The following is a 7,989-nucleotide window of genomic DNA, read 5'->3' as shown; positions in this document are numbered from 1 at the left end:
GATTACGCATGAAAATTTTACATGACCTTATTCCAGGTTGCAACAAGGTATATAAATTCCTACTGCTTGGCTTCAATTAATTTATTTAAAAAAGTGATCATTGTCATCAATTTGTCTCTGGATATCCCTTGAGAATTATCCCCTTAAATCTCCATATATTTCCCTTGGCGCCTCATTGTTTTAGATCGCACGAACAAAGTTGTTGCAGATCAGGTTGGAGGGAGAAAGGTGGGAGGAAAATGGCCGCGCGGGACTGTTATTCTGCTCCGGACATCAAACAATTGATATTGTTATCGTAGGAGGCGGCGTTGCAGGGCTGGCCATAGCCTTTGCCCTCCACAGGTTTGTTTGACCTCATCTCATATTTTCAGCTTAATAGTGCAGTAATGATACTGTGTTTGTGCATACGAAAGTTATGACCCAACATCTTATATGGGGATGGGTTGCACGCATGATTGGCCTTAAGAGGTGCTTTGATTGTTTTCTAGCTTCTGGGACGGCCTTGATTCTATGGGCCAATGCGTGGAAAGATCTTGGTGTAGCAGATACACTTAGTGCAGATTATTGTTTGCTTGATGGATAAGTTAATATTATTAGTTTAATTATATATTTTAGAATTTAATAAATAAAAATAAAATCAATTATTTAACAATTAATTTAATTTATAAAATAAAAATAACAATTAATCACTAAATTTCACTTGGATACTAATTATGAAGGATACTAGTTTTCTCAAATTGCTCTAGTGTCCAGAAATATGTTGAACTCGTAGAAAACCGCACAGGGTAATTTATCTGTCATTAGTATGTAAAATTTTCTTCATCCAAACCTGTGAAGGGAAGAAAACAAATTATAGGTTAATTTTTAATTTTATTATAATGTTCATGTTCAAGAGATCAAGTATGTATTACGTGGGTGCGCGTGGAAACACTATCTAAAGCTTTGCTTAATGGAAGTATTAGATTCAACTCTAAACTTGTTTCCATACATAAAAAGGAGGTTCTCCTTTTTACCACACTAGAGCTTACACCCAGAACATTCATCACATCTAAGGTAGGGTTGTAGGTGCTGATGGTAAGGGTTGAATTTAATTTTGATTATAGTTTTAAAGAATATTTTGGAATTTGAAAGATTTTTAGGTTATTTTTCCTCAAATTTAACTTTTGTTTATCAAATTTCAAAATATCTCTAAAATCTACAATCAACTTAATTTATTTTCTTTCTAATTAGGCTTATCATATGGTAATAGGTTGTGATGGCTTGAATTCAGTAGTTTCGCAATGGATTGGTTTAGAAGCAGCAGAGGGATGGTAACTCTTCCTGAGGGACATCAATATACAGTAGAGGAAAAAATGGTACAATTAGTGGGTAAAGAAGTGAGGACAAGTTTCATTGTGTGCACAAACCAAAAAATTTATTGGTTTATAACTAGCACAACCACATTTACCAATGTGGTTGTAAAGGCTAATTGATTATGACAACTCTATTTATTTCTACAAAACCTAAAACAATGCTCATAGTTTAGTCCTTATATTCCGTCCATGCTAAGGCAATGGCACACATAATGTTTTCTTTCTTCGTAGCTTTTTATTTACAGAAATGGTCATTGTCATCACTTTGTGCTCATCTTCATCTTTAATCATAATGGATTATTAACCTCAACAACATCATCTAATTATGTTAATTAATTATATTGGTTATTGTGATTATAATGTTATGTCTATTTTTCTTATTATAATAAATTATTATTTAGTTAAGTTAATTAATTATTTATTGAATTTTTTTTAGGGTAGTTCGTGATTGAAGTAATGTGAAAATTGAGAGATGTTTTAAGCTTTTAGTTTAAAGTATCCTTTAAGATTTAAAGTTTTGATATTAGTTTTGGAGGTTTTTGTTTTAGGTTTTGTTTTATTTTTGGTGTGAATGTTTTAGTTTCAAGTTAAAGCTTTAGATTTGTTTACAATTTAATTTAATTATGTTTCAAATAGTTAAAATTAAGGTTAATATTTTTGATATTAGTTTATGAGGTTTTTGTTTTAGGTTTTATTTTTATTTTAGGTTTTGTTTTATTTTTTAGCATGAATGTTTTAGTTTCAAGTTAAAGCTTTACATTTAAAGTTTACAATTTAATTTAATTATGTTTTAAAAGTTAAAATTAATATTAATATTGAATGTTTTAGTTTCAAGTTAAATCTTTAGATTTAAGGCTTACAATTTAATTTAATTATGTTTCAAATTGTTAAAATTAATATTAATATTGAGATCATAATAATAATATTATAAATTCTTGGAATTCATAATATAACATTTAAATATTAATAATATTTTAAAATTAAATATTATTAATATTAGTTATTGCATAAGATTAATATTAATCAGTGAAAACATGATCACCATTGGAGGTCCTACCTACCTTCTTACTAAGTCTCTTGCGTTAAAGCTTAAGCCCTTAGTTGGTCATATGGAGTCCTTCGTTAAAGACTCTGTTTCCTTTATTGATGAACTCAAGGACATTAAGCTTGACCCTAGGGACATTCTTGTTAGCTTTGATGTAGTTTCCATGTTCACTTGCATCCCTATTAATGAGGCCATGGAAGTGATCAACCGCCTAACTGATCTTGACACTGCCAGGTTAGTGGAGATCTGCCTCACTTCCACCTTTTTCAGTTTTGAGGGAGAGTTCTTTGAGAAAACCTGTGGGGTCACCATGGGCTCACCCCTATCCCCTGTTGTTGCTAATCTTTTTATGGAAGATTTTGAGTCCAAGGCTCTAAACTCTTCCCGGCTCTTGCCAAAGCTTTGGAAAAGGTATGTGGATGACACCAATGTCATCTGGTCTCACGGCCAAGAAGAATTAGATCTCTTCTTCGAGCATCTCAATAATCAATCCTCAGCCATTAAGTTCACTAAGGAGTAGGAAGTTGATGGTTGCCTCTCGTTCCTTGATATTTTTATTTCTAAGAATAGTGATGGTTCCCTTGCGCACCAAGTTTCTCAGAAGAAAACACATATGGAGCAGTATCTTCATGCCAGTTCCCACCATTTCTCGGCTCAAAAGATGGGTGTTCTCAATGCCCTTGCTACTCGGGCCCTAAGGATCTCAGATAAGAAGAGTTTTGAGAAAGAAAAATCCCATCTCCTTGATGTCTTTGTTGAGAATGGTTATAGTAGATACTTGGGTCAGAAGGCTTTCCTTTAAGCTACCAAGAATTCTCTGACTAAAAGGGAATCAAAGGAATGAATTCTAGGTGTCCATCTTCTGTTTGTTCAGGGGACCACTGATAAGATTGCAAGGATTCTCAAGATTCATAGTGTCCCTGTGACCTTTAGGCCCCTTAACACCATTCGTTCGTCCCTCATATCAGTGAAGGATCCTGTCGACACCAAAGATATGAATGGGGAATATATTATCCCCTGCTCCTGTGGGACCCCCTATGTAAGGCCTTCGGGTGACGGTGCGACGGCGCCGGGCACGAACGCGGGCGGACGCGCACACGGGCGCGCTGAACAACAGTTTGCGACGAGCTGCGGGAGAGGCGCGACATAATACGACGTAACCATGCTACGTTATGGAGTACATGAAAAATGACTAAGTGTCGTTTCATACGTGAACGTATATGTTATGAGGGCGTGGAAAGAAGGTTTATATGCGTTGAAACGTTGGACATGAAACGTACCCAAGCCGACACCATAAAACATAACTTGGGGGCGTTCATAATAAAAGTTAGAGGTCGGCCCAAAGATTATATGCAAGGTGATATGCGTATATATAAAGGGGACTGCACCTCATTTGTGACAACCAACTTCGCATAGCAAGTACGCACAAGGGGTAAAAGCAGCGCAGGGATAAAGGTAGACTACGCATATCTCATGCGTAGTGCTTCTAAAGGCGCAGTTTTGGACTTAAGTGTGGTTTGAGTGGGGCAAGCGTGGCGGAAGTGGAGTCATGTGCAGATAATTGTATGCAGGATTTGGCAAGGTGAAATAGGTGGCTCGGGTGAGTGTTCCACCTTGTGCAAAGGTGCATATAATTGTATAGGGCTGTTCTATGCCTTGTTGTAAAATTATTCTAAGTGTTGGCTTGAAGATTGTCAAGCATCACTTGTATTTGTACTATTGAAGAAAAGCTGTTATAATACATTGTTGGGCATATTTTCTGGGAGTTGCCCCTCCCTTTGTACTTGATTATTGTTGATGTTCTCGATTTATTGTACATGGTTAATAATTGAGAATGGTCTTCACTAAAGTATAAAGGATAATTCTTTATTCAGTTACAAAAACATAAGTTAAGGATGTTCATGTTGAAGTAGGCGTAGTCCATGGGTGTTAGTATTGTTAAAAAGAAAGCACTCAGTGGTGCCGCACCTCGCTACAAGCGGTTGGAAGATCACTGCAGGTGTAGGGGCGTGACAGTTGGTATCAGAGCTTGATCAGAGCTAGTGAGCAAAGGTTTCTCGTGGCAGTGATAAGGGTACTTGCAGGTGAAGGAAACCGTTTCACACGAAGTGGAACAAGGGTTGGTTCTAATTGCAGGTGACTTCATGAAGCTGTTGGATGGTCGAAACTAGATTGCAAAAGAGAAAGAAGTTGTTATAGATGGCAACTGAATCTCAGGCTGGTTCTAGTCACGTTATGAAGGATACTACTATTGGGTTCCTTGAAAAGATGTCGGAAAAGATAGAGAATATGGAGATTTCTTTTGAAGAGAAACTCGAAGAACTTCGAACACAGAATGATGAGCTTAAGACACAAAATGAGTACACTGATCTTAGGTGTGCACAACTTGAACAAAGAGTCAAAGAGGTCGAAGAATCAAGAAATCAAGGTCTTGTAGAGATCGTGAAATTGAAGAAGACTCTTGAAGATACAAAGAATGAGCTTACGATTGTAAAGAAGGCCATGGGGCATAATTCATTTGGAGGAATACCTCATATGAAGATCAAGGAACCGGAATCTTATGATGGAATGAGGAAGGCAGCAATTCTTGGCAACTTCTTGTGGGACGTGGAGCAGTACTTGGAGCGGTTGAACCTGGTTGATGGTGAGACACAAGTCAAGGTAGCTACTCAGTTCTTGACAAAGGATGCTAAGATGTGGTGGCGAAGGAGGGTGGACCAAATTGCCAATGGCAGTGCTGATGACATCACTTCGTGGAAAGACTTGAAGAAGGCTTTGTAGACCCACTTCAGTCCTCAGGATGACACATGGGAAGCAAGGACCAAACTCAAGTACATAAAGCAAACCGGAAGCCTACAAGAATACCAACAAGAGTATTCAAGTGCAGCTTTGGAACTTCATGACATGGCAGAAAAAGACAAGGTGTTCAACTTCATTATGGGATTGAGACCTTGGGCACACAATGAGGTGAGGAGACAGAAGATTAGAACACTTGAAGAAGCTTTTGCTGCGGTTGATAGGTTGGTGGATCACCTTGATGAGACTTTTGATGACAAGAAGAAGAAGTCCGAAAAGCCAAAAGAGAAGAAGGATGATGGTGCTTCGAAAGCAGATGATGGTTCGAAGACAAAGAAGCCTTTGAAGTGTTGGATATGTGCAGGACCACACATGGTGAAGAATTGTCCCTCTAAACCAAAGGTGGCTGCGGTTGCACAGTCTGATGATGAGAGTAATGATGCTTCTGTGGGGATGATGCAGATACTTGGTGCTTCTGCTACTACAGAAGTAGTCTCTAAGAGAGACCCAGAAAGAAACAAGTTAGAGTATGTTCGAATGAAGGTTGGAGGTACTAGTGTACTCACTATGGTGGATAGTGGGGCTTCTCACAACTTCATGGGAGAAGATACTGCAAGAAGAATTGGGTTGAAGTTTGTACCGGCAAAGGCACAAATGAAGACAGTGAATTCTCCTCCTATGGACATCCTTGGTATAGCTGAGAAAGTGGACACTACACTTGGTGAATGGACCGGGAAGGTGGACTTCACTATAGTGCGGATTGATGACTACGAAGCTGTATTGGGGGTGGAGTTTATGAAACAATTCGATGCTATGATTGTACCACATTTGAAGAAGCTCTACATTTATGATGGAAGGGAAGATGTACCCATTGGTGTGCCTACCATTGGTGCAACGAGACCTGATTGTAAAGTAGGAGCAATGCAAATGGAGGATAAGGAAAAAGTGAACAAGCAGTTGTCCACTATTGAGGCAAAGCTTGTGGAGCAGTCAGTGGTCATCAAGACACTTTCAGATAGCATCTTGGACTTAAGAAGAAGGCTAGATTTGGTGGAAGATGATGATGATGATGATCAGGTATATGTGAGGCCGGATGTCCAGAAGGAAGACCGGGTTGCTTATCTACAAAGTATGGAGATTGAGGATCCTGATAGATGGATTGAGTTGATTAGTGAGGGAGAGCCTTCAGGCTCTACTCCCTCTACATCTTCTTAGATGAGTAAGAAGATGGGATCATTGTTAGCTTCTCATGGCAGTGAGTCCTCAAGCATATGGAGCAGGTATGATTGATGATGGCATGTTGCAGATGAGATGGATGGAGTTTCCATGGACCTGGGCATGGATCGTGGAGATACATACTTTGGTATGGTGAGCTTGGTGGCAGTTGGTCACTAGACCGAGACATGGTGGAGACAGTGGTTCTACATATGTTGCAGTGATGTTTTCCTTATGTGGAGGAGTCAACATCATGGATGATGGTATGTTGTCGAGGACGACAACGATTTCAGGTGGAGGAGAATGTAAGGCCTTTGGGTGACGGTGCGACAGCGCTGGGCACGAACGCGGCGGATGTGCACACAGGCGCGCTGAACGACAGTTTGCGACGAGCTGCGGGAGAGGCACGACATAATACGACGTAACCATGCTATGTTATGGAGTACATGAAAAATGACTAAGTGTCGTTTCATACGTGAACGTATATGTTATGAGGGCATGGAAAGAAGGTTTATATGTGTTGAAACATTGGACATGAAACGTACCCAAGCCGACACCATAAAACATAACTTGGGGGCGTTCATAATAAAAGTTAGAGGTCGGCCCAAAGATTATATGCAAGGTAATATGCATATATATAAAGGGGACTGCACCTCATTTGTGACAACCAACTTCGCACAGCAAGTATGCACAAGGGGTAAAAGCAGCGCAGGGATAAAGGTAGACTACGCATATCTCATGCGTAGTGCTTCTAAAGGCGCAGTTTTGGACTTAAGTGTGGTTTGAGTGAGGCAAGCGTGCCGGAAGTGGAGTCATGTGCAGATAATTGTGTGCAGGATTTGGCAAGGTGAAATAGGTGGCTCGGGTGAGCGTTCCACCTTGTGCAAAGGTGCATATAATTGTATAAGGCTGTTCTATGCCTTGTTGTAAAATTATTCTAAGTGTTGCCTTGAAGATTGTCAAGCATCACTTGTATTTGTACTATTGAAGAAAAGCTGTTATAATACATTGTTGGGCAGACATTCTGGGAGTTGTCCCTCCCTTTGTACTTGATTATTGTTGATGTTCCGAGTTTATTGTACATGGTTAATAATTGAGAATGGTCTTCACTAAAGTATAAAGGATAATGCTTTATTCAGTTACAAAAACATAAGTTAAGGATGTTCATGTTGAAGTAGGCGTAGTCCACGGGTGTTAGTATTGTTAAAAAGAAAGCGCTTGGTGGTGCTGCACCTCGCTACAAGCGATTGGAAGATCACCGTAGGTGTGGGGGCGTGACACCCTATATTGGTGAGACTGGTCGCTCCATTAATCAAAGGATTAGTGAGCACGCAGCTGACCTTAAGCATAGAAGAGAAAAGTCTTCCACTTTAGTTGAACATGTAGAAAAAACTAATCATCATGTTTTTTTTTCTGCCTCCTCCTCATTTTTTGGCTCCTCTTATTTATTATTATTATTATTATTATTATTATTATTATTATTATTATTTGTTTAATTTTATTGATTGATTTATTTTATTATTATTATTATTATTATTTTCTCATCAAATTTTTTAATTTTTTTTTCGTCATTTATTTATT

This window comes from Pinus tabuliformis, chromosome X (genome assembly GCF_031772625.1).
Source record: "Pinus tabuliformis cultivar Carrire ecotype Pingquan chromosome X, CPIR1, whole genome shotgun sequence".
NCBI classification, from domain to species: Eukaryota; Viridiplantae; Streptophyta; class Pinopsida; order Pinales; family Pinaceae; genus Pinus; species Pinus tabuliformis.
The sequence above is the reverse complement of the archived record's forward strand: the minus strand, read 5'-3'. Positions refer to the sequence as shown.